Here is a 16215-nt window from a genome sequence, read left to right on the forward strand (position 1 = left end):
GTATACACAATTACCTTGGAACAAATCAGATATGATCGGAACTTGTCAAAAGCAAACACAACTACCAACATCTCCTTCTCCGTCACTGTGTAGTTGAGTTGTGCACCGCTTAGCATTCTGCTTGCGTAGTAAATCGGGTGCATCAGCTTATCTTTTCGCTGCCCCAAGACTGCTCCTATAGCATAGTCGCTGGCATCACACATGAGCTCAAATGGTTGCTCCCAGTTGGGTGCAACAATAATAGGTGCAGTTATCAACTTCTTCTTCAGTTCCTCAAATGCCAACCTGCAATCATTAGAAAACACAAAGGGCTGATCCTTTTCAAGGAGTTTGCATAATGGGTTAGCAATTTTGGAAAAGTCTTTTATGAAACGCCGGTAGAATCCGGCGTGTCCAAGAAAACTTCTCACCGCCTTGACTGAAGTGGGCGGTGGTAACTTCTCAATCACGTCAACCTTAGCATGGTCGACCTCAATTCCTTTTATGGACACTCGATGTCCTAGGACTATCCCTTCTTGTACCATAAAATGGCACTTCTCCCAGTTTAGCACTAAGTTTGTCTCCACACATCTTTTGAGCACTCTGCTTAAGTTGTGAAGACAGTCTTCGAATGAATCTCCCATCACGGAGAAATCATCCATAAAGACTTCCATAATATCCTCCACCATATCTGTGAAGATGGCTAGCATGCACCGTTGAAAAGTCGTTGGTGTGCATTGCAAAGCCCAAAGGGCATTCTCCGAAAGGCAAAGATGCCATACGGACAGGTGAAGGATGTTTTCTCTCTATCTTCGGGGGGCTATTGATATCTGATTGTACCCCGAATATCCGTCCAAGAAATAAAAGTACGATCTTCCGGCCAGCTTGTCCAACATCTGGTCAATAAAGGGCAAGGGAAAGTGGTCCTTTCGGGTGGCGGTGTTCAATTTCCGGTAATCCATGCAGATTTGCCACCCTGTGACTGTACGAGTTGAGATCAACTCATTGTTGTCATTTTTCACAACAGTCATTCCCCCCTTTTTCGGAACACATTGGACAGGGCTGACCCAATTACTATCAGAGATGGGGAAAATGATTCCCGCATCTAACCATTTGATCACCTCTTTCTTTACAACCTCTTTCATGTTAGGGTTCAGCCTTTGGTGATGTTCCCTGGAAGGTCTTTGCCCCTCCTCCAGGAGAATCTTATGCATACAGAAGGCTGGGTTGATACCCTTTATGTCTGCCATGGTCCAACCAATGGCAGTCTTGTTATCCTGCAGTACCTGTAAGAGCTTCTCTACCTGCACATCTAGCAAACAGGATGATATAATAACAGGTAAAATCGAATCAGGGCCTAGGAATGCATACCTGAGGTGTCTGGGAGTGGCTTCATCTCCAGTTTGGGTGGTTCCTCTATTGATGGCTTGGCCGGAGGAGTGACCCTTTTCTCCAGCTCAAGGGACTCGAACTGAGGTTCCCTTGACCAAAACCCTCGGCCTTCCAATGCCATCACCCATTCAGCTAATCCCTCACCATCCATTTCTTCTAAATTTGTCAGGCATGCTTCCAATGGATCTCTCACAGTTAGGGTCCTGTCATCTTCTCGCAGAATTACATCCACTGCCTCTACTAGAGAGAAATTCGCATATTCGCTGGGTCTCCTCATTGATTGCTGAACATTGAATATGACTTCTTCATTGTTCAATCTCATTTTAAGTTCCCCAGTCTCACAGTCTATCAGTGCTCTCCCAGTGGCCAAAAATGGTCTCCCCAAAATAAGGGGTATCTCCTCATCCACCTGACAATCCAGAATCACAAAGTCTGCAGGGAACACGAACTTCCCCACTTGCACCAGCACATCATCAAGAATACCAGTTGGTCTTTTCACAGTGCGATCAGCCAGCTGGAGCAGCATAGAAGTCGGTCTGGCTCTACCGATGCCCAATTTGGTGTACACTGTCAGCGGCATCAGATTTATGTTGGCTCCTAAATCACATAACTCCTTTGCAAAGGCATAACTCCCTATGGTGCATGGAACAGTAAAGCTACCTGGGTCGGACATCTTTTGGGCCTTTGGTTTTGCTACTACTGCGCTGCAGGTCTGTATCAGAGTTACTGTGGATATATCCTGAAAATCAAACTTCCTTGACATTAAATCTTTCATCATCTTGGCATAACCGGGCATCACCCTCAAGGAATCCATCAATGGAATATTCAAATGGATTTGACGCAGTATCTCCATGAACTTTTTGTATTGGTCTGCCTTCTTTTGCTTGACCAGTCTCTGAGGGAAGGGTGCAGGTATCACCCTTTGGTGCATTGCTGGCTGGCTTCTCTCTGTTAGGAATTTCTGGCTCAAGAGGTGTAACCTGTTCTGCAACTTGCTCGGTCTCCTTTTCTTTGCCTTTTTCATCCTAACTCTGCTCAACTACTACTTCAGTGAGTTCTGTTGGTTCTTCTACCTCTAATTGAACTGGAGTAGCTGGTGTAGTATTCTTGCTGGCTTGTGCAATTTCCTGCCCTCTATCTAAATCTCTACCATTCCTGAGACTGACTGCCATCAGCTGATTCGGGTTTTGCTCCTTGGGATTTATGTTCGTATCTGCAGGTAAAGTCCCCGGAGGACGGTTGTTCAAGGCCATGGACAGCTGACCCAGCTGCGTTTCAATATTCTTTATGGCTGAATCATGTACTGCCAATTTTTCCTGCACTTTATTATTTGTCCCAATGAGTTGTTGAAGCATACCCCTGATCTCCACCATGTTGTTATCTTGCTGTTGAGGGGGTGGTTGATAAACCAATTGCTGCTGATTCTGCTGTGGATAACCCTGTGGTTTCTGATAAGGCACTGGCACTAATTGGTTTTGAGGGTGAATACCCCCAGGCTGCTGCATATTAGGCCTTTACTGCTGATTTTGCTGCGGTCTCCACTGCTGTGCTCCTTGTCTCTGACCCCCATTGTTGTTGACGTAATTCATATCTTCCCGAACCCCTTGATTTTCACCTTCTCCGCTCCATGAACAAACATAGGATTGATTAATACACGGTGTGCATAGTCCTCCATTTGTTGTATCAACGATGTGCACCTGTTTTGTACCCATCTCATCAATCTTCTTTGTCAGTAGGCTCATCTGGGTCAGGAGTGTGGCCATGTTCTCTTCCTGTGAATTATTGGGATCAAGTGGAACTGAATGCACTATGGGTGCCAGTGTTGCACTTCTAGTCATCCACCCCGCATTTTGTGACATCTTATCGAGGAGAATTTTGCACTCGGTGAATGTTTTGCTTAAGAAAGCACCTCCAGCTGAAGCATCCACATTCGCTTTCAAGTTGTCAGCTAGACCCATGTAGAATCTCTGGCCGAGCATCTGGTCTGGAATGCCATGATGAGGACACTTCACAAGCATCCCTTTAAATCTCTTCCAAGTTTCTTGCAAGGACTCCGTGGACTGCTGCCTAAACTGTAATATGGCATCAATTTGCTGTGCAGTCTTGTTAGGAGGATAGAACTTGTTCAGAAACTGCTTGACTAATTCCTCCCAAGTGGTAATAGAGTTGATAGGGAGCGAATTTAACCAAGTGTGAGCTGCTCTGGTTACTGAGAATGGGAACAAGAGCAGTTTGATAGCTTCAGGGGTTACATTGGGTTGCCTTTGGGTCATGCAAATTGACAGAAAATTTTTCAAGTGTTGTTGCGGGTCTTCAATGCTTGACCCGGAGAACAGTCCCTTATTTTGCAGCAGATGCAGCATGTTGTTGGTGATCTGGAATGTCTCCTCTTGAATTGCGGGCACATCTATGGCAGTGGCCAGATTGTCAGCTGTAGGCTGTGCCCAGTCATATAGTGCAGCCTCGGGCACAAGAGGTGCTACTCCTCTGACATTTAAGTCAGCTGGCTCATCCCTGATGTTTCCGTTGACGTTATCTACGTCACCCATGTCAAATTCGAGTTGGTGTGTTGGTTGAGGTTGTTGAAGTCCTTTGTTGGCACGGTTCAATGCCCTGAATATTTTCTCGGGGTCTGAGAGTCCTTCTAGTAGTTCTCCAGTCCTCGAAGAATTTCTAGGCATACACCTGCTTTCCACAAGATTTCAAACGTTAGAATTTCAATGAAAAGATTGGTATAGAGAAAACTGACTACACTTAGAATTTTTGTATTTCTTTCAATTGTAATTGATAACACCGTTAATTCCCCGGCAACGGCGCCAAAATTTGATCACGCTCAACTGAGTCTCACAAAAGACTACGCGGGCGTTGCAAATATAATCTGAGTATTTATGCCCAGAGTCGAACCACAGGGAACTAACCTATCAATCACTACTGTCAGATTTACTAAATTCACACAATTTGTTTTCCCAAACTTTTTGATTCACAATGGTTGATTTTCTAACAACTAAAGATTGAAAGTAATTTAACAGCTAAAAATTAACTAAACTTGATGTGTAAACAGTAGAAATAAAGTCTAAGGCAATGGTTTCCCCCGTTGGTACTTTCCTTGGTTGTATATGTCTTATAACTATGATTTAGTTGTCTCTAACAATCATGAACGCTCAAGCTATCACAATTCTTTCTCAAGTAATTATGATAATCTACTAGACGCACTCTCTCAAGCTACGCTAGCTAATTTCACAATACAATTCACTTAGATTGCACCCGGGGTTTCGTTATCTCTAATCCAACCCCTAAACCCTCGGTTATGACTCTCGTCTATACTCCGGGAGTGATGTTGTTCATACAATCACCTAAATATGCACTCTCTCTCAAGTAGATGCATAATAAATAGGAACGGATCATTGAGGGCCCTTTCAACAAATCCACAATCAAAACATAGATGAACAATTAGAGATTAACAACCAAATCTAATTATATTGATAAAACAACCAAGTTATTCCCAACGGGTTCCACAAAAATCTTAGATTAAGGTTTTTAGCTACTCATGACAATAGGGAAATCAAATACTAAAAGATTCATAATCATAAATTGCAAGAAAATAAAGAAGAATAGAAATAATGATGTTTTGGGTGATCTCTCACACTTGTTTTCCTTGCCAAAGTACTCTCTAAAATATTACATGCCTCCCTTGGGCGAGTTCTAGTCTTTAAATAGGGTTTTGGGCTATGAATTCCGGAATTTGCACTTCAGTCCTTCAATTTCTCGTCGCCTGCCGCGGTCCGACCGCGCCCACGCTAGGACCGCGGCCAAAAGGCCTCTCTGAATCTCATATAGCAGCTCGCCGCGGTCCGGCCGCGGTTACGCCGGGATCGCGGCAATTCACCTCCAGGCCTTATTTGTGTATTTCACATGGTTCATTTGGCGACTTTGGTGCGATTGGCTTCTTTTTCTTTTATAAATGATACAAAACCACTCCATAGCCTTCTTCTACTGTATGTAACCTGAAAAACATGAAAAGCACCAATAAGAGCATTTTGCTATCACTTTTACAATAAAAACTCTACAAGAAGGTGGTTCTTTTGAGGCCTAATCATAGTTCAATTCACCTATTATCAACACCCCACACTTAAAGCTTTGCTCGTCCTTGAGCAAGTTGAACCACACTTCTAGGCCGAATCGCTCAACGAGTTACCCAATTTTCTGTCACACCCGCCATTATGAAGAACAACCTAAGCAGTGCAACTGTCACACCTCAGATGCAGACTCTAATGCCATGCCACACACATGCTCACTCTAGTTACTCTACAGAGGTGAAAACTTGCTGTTTCTTCCTGAGTCAAATGCCCTCACATCAATAAATTGAGAGAAGTTCCACACATATAGAATCAAGCACAAAGACTTTAAATAGAAAGAATTCACTCACTCTCAGCAAAGAACATTCATATGCCACACAGATGCACCATAAGCTTTTAGTGTAATACTCTATTAATCGAGTTGTTTTAGTCTAATATCAAGAGGTCTTTATTTGGTTGTAATGTAGGCTAAGGGACGGGTAGGATATATTTGGCTTCCTCCCATAAATTTTGTGGCAAACCAGAACTTATCAACAAAGCGTTCATCATCTCCTTTAATGATCGATTCTTTCTATCCGCAATCTCATTGGATTGGGACATGTAAGGGGCCGTTGTTTGATGAATAATTCCATATTCTAAACATATCTTTTCAAAAGGAGATTCGTATTCACCACCCCTATCATTTCTTATTATTTTGATTTTCTTGTTAAGTTGCGTTTCAACTTCATTTTTGTATTGCTTGAATGCATCTATTGCTTCATCTTTACTATTAAGTAAGTAAACATATCAATATTGAGTACTGTCGTCAATAAAAATTATGAAATACTTCTTTCCACTGTGAGATGGTATTGACTTCATGTCGCAAATATCTGTATGAATTAAGTCTAAAGGATTTGAATTCTTTTCAATTGACTTATAAGGATGTTTAACATACTTAGATTCCACACATATTTTACATTTTTATTTGTCGCATTCAAAGTAGGTAATACTTCCAAATTAATCATTTTTTGCTAGGTTTTATAATTGACATGTCCCAAACGTATATGCCAAAAATCATTTGACTCAAGTAAGTAGGAAGAAACTGAAGTTTTATTATTGTCAACAACCATTGCATTCAGCTTAAAAAGGCCCTCAGTAAGGTAACCTTTTCCTAAGTACATCTCGTTCTTACTTATTGCAACTTTGTCTGAAACAAAAACACACTTAAACCGTTCTTGACGAGAAGTGAAATAGAAACTAAGTTCTTTCGTGTTTCATGAACATGACAAACGTTGTTCAGAGTCACCACCTTGCCAGAGGTCATCTTCAGGAATATCTTTCCATAACCTTCAATTTTAGCCGTTGCAGAATTTCTCATAAAAATGGTCTCGTTGGGTCCAGCAGGAGCATATGAAGCAAATGCTTCTCTAACAGCACAAACATGGCGGATGGCACCAAAATCAATCCACCATTCCTTAGGATGTCCTACTAAGTTGCATTCAGACAACGTAGCGCACAAGTCATCAATATCATCTTTTGTTTCAACCACATTTTCTTGACCCTTTTTCTTCTCTTTATTTGGAGCACGACATTCTGCATCTTTGTGTCCAACCTTTCCATAGTTGTGGCTGTTTCCCTTGAATTTCTTCTTGCTGGGATAGTTGTTTGGTCTAGAAGACTTCTTCCGCTTCTTCGGATTAGTTGGAGCAGTTTCAACAATATTTGCTCCCATAATTATTGAGTTCCCCCGTGTCTTCTTTTCTATAGATTTATTGTCCTCTTTGATCCTCAATCAAACGATGAGATCTTCAAGTTTCATCTTCTTGCGCTTGTGTTTCAAGTAGTTCTTAAAGTCCCTCCATAAATGAGGCAACTTCTCAATCATTGCTGCAACTTGAAATGCCTCATTGATGATCAAACCTTCAATGAAAAATTCATAATTAGTAACAAAATTAATACTTTCAACAAAAGCATTAATTTGGATTATATCTTCAACAAGGAGCTCATGAATTATAACTTGCAGCTCTTGAACTTTGATAATGACAGGCTTCCTGTCTACCATCTTATAGTCCAAAAACTTGGCTGCAACAAACTTCTTCAAACCGGCATCCTTGGTTTTATACTTCTTTTCCAACGCATCACATAGTTCTTTAGAAGTTTCAGCATTACTATAGACGTTGTAAAGATCATGCTCCAGTCCGCTAAGAATGTAATTCTTGCATAAGAAATTTGAGTGCTTTCATGCCTCAGTCACAATAAAACGTTCATTATCAGGAGTTGATTCCGGAAAAACCGGAACGTCCTCCTTGATGAACTTCTGTAGACTCAAAGTAGTCAAATAGAAGAATATCTTCCATTGCCAACATTTGAAATCAACCCTGGAAAATTTTTCGGGCTTTTCCGCCGGAGTCGGTGGTGGCACCAAACCGATTGAAAGTAGCAGCATTGCTCGTAGAGACAACCACGGGGGTTACTGTTTCTGTCATTTCTGTTAATCACAAAACAGAAACAAAATTAATTAACGCTGAAGTATTTAAAATCTTCAAACCGAATAACTTTAACATAAACAGATTAAATACCACAACAAAGATTTTATTTCTTCAAAATGAATACAAAACGAGTAGAAAATCACAAAGATTTTAATCTCGTAATGTCAACCAAACAGAATATAAGATGAATACAGAAAAATAAAATTAAGTTCCTTAAGCTTGTTAGTATTCTGTATTTGAAAATATATTCAAAAAAATAGAAAAAATGTAAAACCAGAAATGCAGAAGAACAGAATTAATCCGAGGCCACTGAATTCACAGTGTTTTCTTAAAGAACTTAATCCCCTCCTAGTACCCGAGATTTAGGATTATTTCCTTCTAGAATAGAACGGATTACCCTCACTGATGTAGCGGTACTTCAAACCCCAGTGACAACAAACGCAAAGAACAGTAGTAAATCACACTTACTGCTTTCTTTTTTGTTAAAATAATGCAAAAAGAAGAAGGAGAAATCAGAATTTTTGTAAAGAAAATCTGAGGGAGAGTTCATGTATTTATAGCCAAAAACGTTGGGTAATACTGAAGAGTTACAACTCTTCATGTAAGGTTGCAACTCAAAATGGTTGTTTTATAAAACGGTCATTTCTGCAAACTGCCACATTCAAATTATAACCAAAAAATTAAAACGGGGGAAAATTGAATTACCATTACGGTAATGATCTCATTTGGATTAATTAATATTGCGTTAATATTAATAAATAAATTTGGTCCAAAAAATTAATCAATCAATCATTTGACCAAATCCAAATCCAAATTCGAATTCGAATCACGAGAATGGATCAAAAAATTTAGTTGACAATGTTGAACCGTCATTAATGTCTTTGTTTGATCACCTTGAACCTAGATCTTGGGATCTCCAGTCTTCTAGGTAGAGTTACCGCCACAATAATTTGTCCTCGGCCATAGTCCCATTCCCCTCTATGATCTTTCAACTACCTCTCTAGTTAGGCCTTTTATAAGTGGATCTAACACATTGTCGCTTGACTTTACGTAGTCAGTTGTGATGATCCCCCTAGAGAGTAGCTGCCTAACGATTTTATGGCGTCGTCGTATATGACGAGATTTACCGTTATACATAACGCTCCCAGCCCTTCCAATTGTCGCTTGACGGAGGAAAATTAAATTATCATTACAGTAACGATCTCATTTGGATTAATTAATATTGCTTTAATATTAACAAATAAATTTGGTTCAAAAAATTAATCAATCAATCAGATAATTTGACCAAATCAGAATTCGAAGCCGAAGCCGAAGCCGAACGAGCGGCGACGATGGCGACGGCAACGTGAGGCTTGCCTTCTTCTCTACTCTTTACGAGCTAGAAGAAGTGCAATTGGATATATACCTATCAAAAGTCTTTTCCTCCTCAAATGTGGGACAATATCCTTTGGTCAAGGAGGGAAAATAAAATTTTATTTTTTTCCTCCATTTTTCATTCACCCTCTTTTAAGCTAAGAAGCTTAAACCCAACAGATATTCCACCAGATGCGCATTACGGGTAGGGCTGGGGGATCAGACGTTCCACCAAATGCGTATTACGGGCCGGGTTGGGGGGCGGGGTTGAAGAGTTGATCACACCACGGAGCTACATTCTTCCCATCTTCTCTGGAAGAATTTATTGCTTAAACAATCATTGAATTACTAGAAATAAATGAATAAAATTATTTTTTCTTTTGTATCAGGAAAGTTGCTTTGCTATTTCAGTCGAAAGGTTATTTAAGCTGGAAAGTGATATATTCGGCCACTTTTTGATGACATGGCACCTAAGTTTTTAAGCCAAAAATAGAAACATTACACCCAAACTATTTTAATCAAGAGGAACCTCCTAAAATCTCGACCAACAAATCCCTTTATATGCTAAGCAAATGCCTAAAAATTTCTTTATATGATAAATTAATTTCTTTATTTGAACAAATTAAAATGATAAATGTATTGGAAATAAATTCTTAAGTAAAGTAGTTTGTGTTGGATTTTTTGGATTTTTTTCCTTATGTGGATAAATAAAATACCTTTTGGACCTAGCCCACTTTGCCCTATAGCCCACTAATATCAAGACATATAAATATGACCTATTTTAGGTTACAAACATAACAAGAGATAAAAGATAAGGGTATAACCATTTTTGAAGCCTTATGAGAGATAAAAGTGTGTTCTTTTGCTCCAGAAAATTTGTACTCAGGCAGTCTGCTTCAATTATTGTTTTCGACTCGTTAACCGTTGGATCGTGCTCAAATTTTAACTGGGACTGTAACTTTGATTGGATTTGGAAGACTGTAACTTTGATTGGATTTTCGACTCGTTAACCGTGTTCTCTTGGAGTTCAACGGTGAAGAATGGATTTGGAAGACTGTAACTTTGATTTTGGTGGCGTGAACAATAGCTCATTTTTTGGATAATTTCTCTCCTTTCTTTAATTGTTTTGGTGCAATCTTATTTTTATTGTTGCTCTTGGTTTGTCACTTGCTTTGTGGTCAATTTAGAGAACTTTTGTAACTCTTATTTATTGATTTAGTGGTACTTCGAGGGCATTTGGTCCCGTAGTTTTTTTGCCTATTCACGTTGAAGGAGGTTTCCATGTGAATATTGTATCTCGTATCTTGATTACTTTTGCTTTGATATTCTAGGTTTGCTTGTGGTATAGTTGCTTCCCGTACTACTATTTGTTCCTACTTATTGTCTTATCTTGGTTCAAGTAGATTGGAAAAGTTTGACTTGTGTATGTTTTCGCTACTACCTCATCGTGCACATTACTTGTGCTTGTTATTTTCCGACAAAGTTGTATCAGAGCTTGTGGTTATATTTGATTATGTTGATTGTTTATTTGAATGATGGAGGCAAATATGAGCAAGATGATTTTTTAAATGGCAGTACTTATCACATTTGGAAAGGCAAGATGAAAGATCTTCTATTTGTCAAGAAATGCATTTACCTGTGTTTGCTTCCAACAAACCTGAAACTCTATCTGATGAGGATTGAGAATTTGAGCACTCACATGTTTGTGGTTATATCAGACAATGGATTGAAGATAACGTTCGTAATCATATTGTTAATAAGACACAAGCTAGAACTTTGTGGGAACTCAAGAAAATTTATGCTTCAAAGTCTAGCAATAATAAGTTATTCCTGCTAAAACAATTGATGAATATTCGATACAAAGAGGGCAGTCCTATTTCTGATCATATAAATAATTTTTAAGGTGTCCTAGACCAGCTGTCTGGAATGAGTGTAAGATTTGATGAAGAAATACAGGGACTTTGATTGTTGAATACTTTGCCCAACTCTTCGGGTTTTTTTGACTAATTCTGCTCCCAGTGGTGTTATAACTATAGAGTATGCTAAGAGTGGTGGCCTAAAAATAAAGAGACGAGGAGAAGATCTCAAGTTTTGTCTTATTCAGCTTCACACTCCGATATTTTGGTTACTGAAGACATTGGGAGAAGTAACTTCAGAGATCAGAATGATAGAGGCAAAATTAGAAACAAGTCGAGGTCACAGGAATGTCACATATGATCATTGTAACAAGAACGGGCACATCAAAAAGTTCTGTTTCAATCTTAAGAGGGAATTGAGACAACAAAAGAAGGATGAAGACAATAAAAATCGCGTTGCTACTGTTGTTGATGATGATCTTCTTTTTGCCCATAACGAAGATACTATTTATATTATTCATGATGAGGCTAGCTGGTTTGTGGATTCAAGTACCACTTCTCATGTCACGCCAAAGAAGGAATACTTTTATTCTTATACTCCAGGTAAGTTTGAAAAGTTAAAAATGGGCAATGATGGAGAGGTTGATGCATTTGGCATTGGCACTTGACGAGCGCAAACACAACACGAAATTAATGTTTGCTAGCCAAAGATAGTATAGTTATGATTATAGTCTCCACATGGATTGGATTTAAACAATGTTCAAGTAATTCCTAGCTTAACGCTATTCAGGATGATTAACACTTTGGTTGGAATGATTAATAGATAAAATTAACTATAAAATAACTAACAATTGATCATAGAAAGACAAGAGATGGAAACACCACAATATCAATGGGAGAAATAAGGATCATGACAGGATAGGTGCAAGATAGGTATTTGGGATCTAACTCTAGTTCAATTCACTCTAAAGCTCTAATGATTCTCACGAATTCACTCGATGATTTGTTCAAACGTGTAGTAATACTCCTCTCTCTATTAAATCTTAACTCTACGAGGTGAACTAAGATAAGCACTATGAACATCAGCAAGCGTGCGTTAATGGATTAGTCCTTAGAAAAACGTCTCTCTATCATTCTCCTAACTTGATTGAATCAACAATTCAACAAGCACTTTCGATTACTTAAAAGAATCACTAAATTAAACCAAAAATATAATGCAAGGATAATCACCAAAATATTCCACTTCTGATTAAATAAATCGTGAATAAAGTTGCAATAATTCAAAATTCCATAAACAAATTCAAGCAAAGAAGTAGAGTTAAATTCCACAAATATCAATCAAAACACCATATCCGTCAAACCTTAAGGGAAACTACTCCATAATCATGGAGAAATTTATCACAAATAAAGTTGAATAACAAAAAAATATGAATTCAATCCAAACTTGGGTGTTGAGTTGAGGAAAGAATGTTGAATCCTTGTGATTTGAGTCTCCAATGCTCTTCAAATCTTCCGTAGGTCAAAAAGTCCTCTAAAATTCGTGTTTTTGATGTATTATACCATGTAGAAACGGGGCCGGACGAAACTATCCTTTTCAAGCCTAAGTGGAAACGTTCGGTGAGAAAATACACTATCGCGGTACGCCGGGAGGCCCACCATGTGCCGCATTAGTGGGAAAGTTCAGAGGCCTATTTTTTTCACTCTGCAAGAATTTTGGATTAGGGCCCTGCTACGCATGGCACGACGCGGCAGTGCATTTTTCTCAGAGTAATGTTTTTCTCACTTTTTGATATCTAGACTTGGTCTTTAACCCCGAACGTGATCCCGACTTAATTTCTTGGGCTTTTACTCAGACTTCAAAGCTCCAACTTTTTTAAATTGGCTCAAATTACCTTAATAGCTCGGAATCATTTTCTGCAAGGCATAAAACACGTAATAAGCACAAAATCACCATTAATTAAGTTCAACCACAAGTAAAATGCAGTGATTAGAGTGCAAACAATGACTAAAATATGGGTTTCTAGCCTACCATCAACATCCCACACTTAAAACGTTGCTTGTCCCCGAGCAATCAAACTGCACTTCACATAGAGACGACATCTTCCCCAAACAACTTCCCAAATGCATCATGTCAAGAATATTTATAGAAGACTAAGCACTCTATCATAATATCTTAGCCTCAAGAACCACGCATTTTTCACAACCTTCTCACTAACTCTAACACAGAGGTTAAAGACTATACCTTACCTTCGCAAATCATGTGCCCTCATACAAAAAATACAGAGTAGTTCCACATATAATAAAGTTCAAGAACAATTAGGAACTCAAGATAAATAGAATTCACTCACTCTCAAAACTAAAATTCTTATGCCATAGAAGACGTACCATATGCTTGCCCGTAGTGTAATACTTTACTAATTGAGCTAATTCGTCAAAGATAAAGTAGGACTTTATTTTGGTTGTAATGTAGGATGCGGGACGGGTAAGATACATTTCGATATAGTGACTACACCTCCTGAGCACTTTAATACATACAATTTTACAGTTTAAACCCCACACTTGTGTTGAACAACATCCTAACCTTTATAATATAACAATATCGAGCTCCTAATTTCTTTAAGCACAAACAAGATGAGAAACTACTGCTAGTAAGGAATCAATTTTTTTCTTCTTTAAGTTTTGATTTCTGTTTTTCTTTCTTCAATTCCTTACAAGTGGCTCTCACAAATTTTCAAATAGTCCGCCTCCCTCCATTATTCTTAGTTCTACTCAAAAGCCTACGATATCTCCACTTAGCTTTTACAAGATCATAACAAAATCACTTGCTCAAGAGGGGTAGAAAGTTTAAACAGATAGTCAATTCAAACGAGAATCGGGCTTGCAGTATGGTTGCGAAAGAAGTAGGATTATATGCTCAAAGGGGCTAAGTAGGATACACACTAACCGGGTGGGTAAAAGCATATATCTGGCTCAACAAAGAAATGCCTCTATCACATCCTAGACTGAACAAAACTGCCATGTCGCTTTGCAAATACACGTGGCAAGTTCTAGACATCAACTGACATGCACAGAATAACAACATCAACCTCACACACATTGGCACATAACTCACTCAGGATCAGATCTATCCCTACTCTCTAGTCAATGTAGTTAAGCAAAGTCACAATCAACCAATTTAAGGCACTTACTACTCTCAAGGCACAACAAAGTCAAGAGCAGTTATCTCCATTTAACACCGGAGCACAAGACTTCCCTATTTCTAACAAAAGAAAAACTAACTACACCCGGTTCAAACAAAAGTAAAGAACCGCGACATAAAGAAAAACCAAGAGGGAATTCTTACACTACCTAAAAAAACAAAAACTTTTGTTGTCTTCGACTTTGATCCCTCAAAAAGACAATCGAAGAAATCCATCGTCGGAAAAAGTCAAAAAAATTCAATCACAAGAAACGAAAACAAACACACATGTACATATTTACATTCCCCACCCCATACTTTAAATTGTGACATGTCCCCATGACACACAAATAAAAAGCAAGAGGTAAAGGATGTAGACATGTGATTTTCGACCCTCCCCAAGATTTTTAATATTTTAGCATGTAAATATTTAGTTTAGGCCTAATATCTCTATTTCAACTAATTTTGACTCTTTTACTTTATTTCGTCAAAAAAATGAAAATTACAAAAATATTTTAGTTTACGTATCTTTCATAAATTTAAATAAAAAATATATAAAAATAGTACCTTATCTTTATTTTCATATAATCTTGAAAACACAAAAATAGTTTCATGTTTTAATATAGTTTAGTTCAATTAATGAAGACTAGTTTTATATTTTTATATTATAAATTGTATATTTAGAAGGAAGGAGTTAGTCTTGGGTTAGTTGGTCCCGTTTTAATCTTGTAGTCCATTTTTTAGTCTTTCTCCCAATTTTAAGGCCCAATAATATCAAACCCATACCCCTTAACCTAAAAACCCTCTATATATAACCAAAATTAGCCTAAAAATCCCTAGACTCTAAGACCTAGATCCCTACACTATCAAATCTGCCGAAGACCCCATTTCCCAAAGAGCTACAACCTAGCCCCTACTTTTGGAGAATGATCACCTTTCTGCAAACAAAGAAAACGGCAGCCTAAGGTGTTGTTAGATAATGATCTAACAATTTGAGAAAAAGATCTCTCGCTTTTCTCTCACTCAATTTCTCAGATTCGCTTTCGTTCCTTCTTCTCCCTTTTCCGGTTCTCGAAGACACTTCTTTCCTTTTATCGGGCACGATGTTATAATTACATTGTTGTTTAAGGCACCCAGGCATTCCACTTTCAGATTCACTATTTTTTCTTTTTTGGGCCACCCTACTGTGGTTCTCGTGTTCTGTTCATTTCTGGGCCTGTACAGTTCTACTTCAATTGATCATTGTGATTTTTCCACCACATCAAGAGTTAGATTTTGGAGAGAGACTTGCTTTGCAACATTCTAAACCTTTGTTGACAACAAAGATAGAACCAGTTCAATAAACCAAGAATCCGAGCTTGGTTGAGTTTCGTCCGGTTTCGAGCTTTACGGTATCGATTCGAGGTTCCAGTTTGTTAGTTTCGGTATTTCGGTCCAAGGATTATTTTTTTTTTAGCCCAATTGATTTGCAATTTTCAACTTTGTTCATCAATAAAAGGTCCATTTCTCAATTTTTATTCTCATTTTATTGTGTTATGATAGCTTGGTGCGCGTGTTGGTTGATTTGTGATTCTATGTTGTTTGAGTAGCATGTTCTAGTTGTGATTTAAATTGTTTTAATTAGTTGTATTTCAATTGGGACTTATGTAGTCTTTTCTCTTGAATAAATGCTTTTAATTGGGTAGATGGCAAAATTGGAGTTGTTTCTCTCTTGGCAAGGAATAAGAATGGGCCATAAGGTGGGTCTTGAACCATAAGGAATCTGGCCAAGTAATAAATCATGTTAGCTAGCCTTTGCTCCCCAATAGTATCTTGTTCATAAATTTGGCATCACAACAATCTCAAAAATTAGGAAAAACATGAATATTCGTAGAAAATGCTTTAGGCGCGATTTAATACATCATCGTGATTGT

The sequence above is a fragment of the Nicotiana attenuata genome, unplaced genomic scaffold (genome assembly GCF_001879085.1).
Source record: "Nicotiana attenuata strain UT unplaced genomic scaffold, NIATTr2, whole genome shotgun sequence".
Classification (NCBI taxonomy): domain Eukaryota; kingdom Viridiplantae; phylum Streptophyta; class Magnoliopsida; order Solanales; family Solanaceae; genus Nicotiana; species Nicotiana attenuata.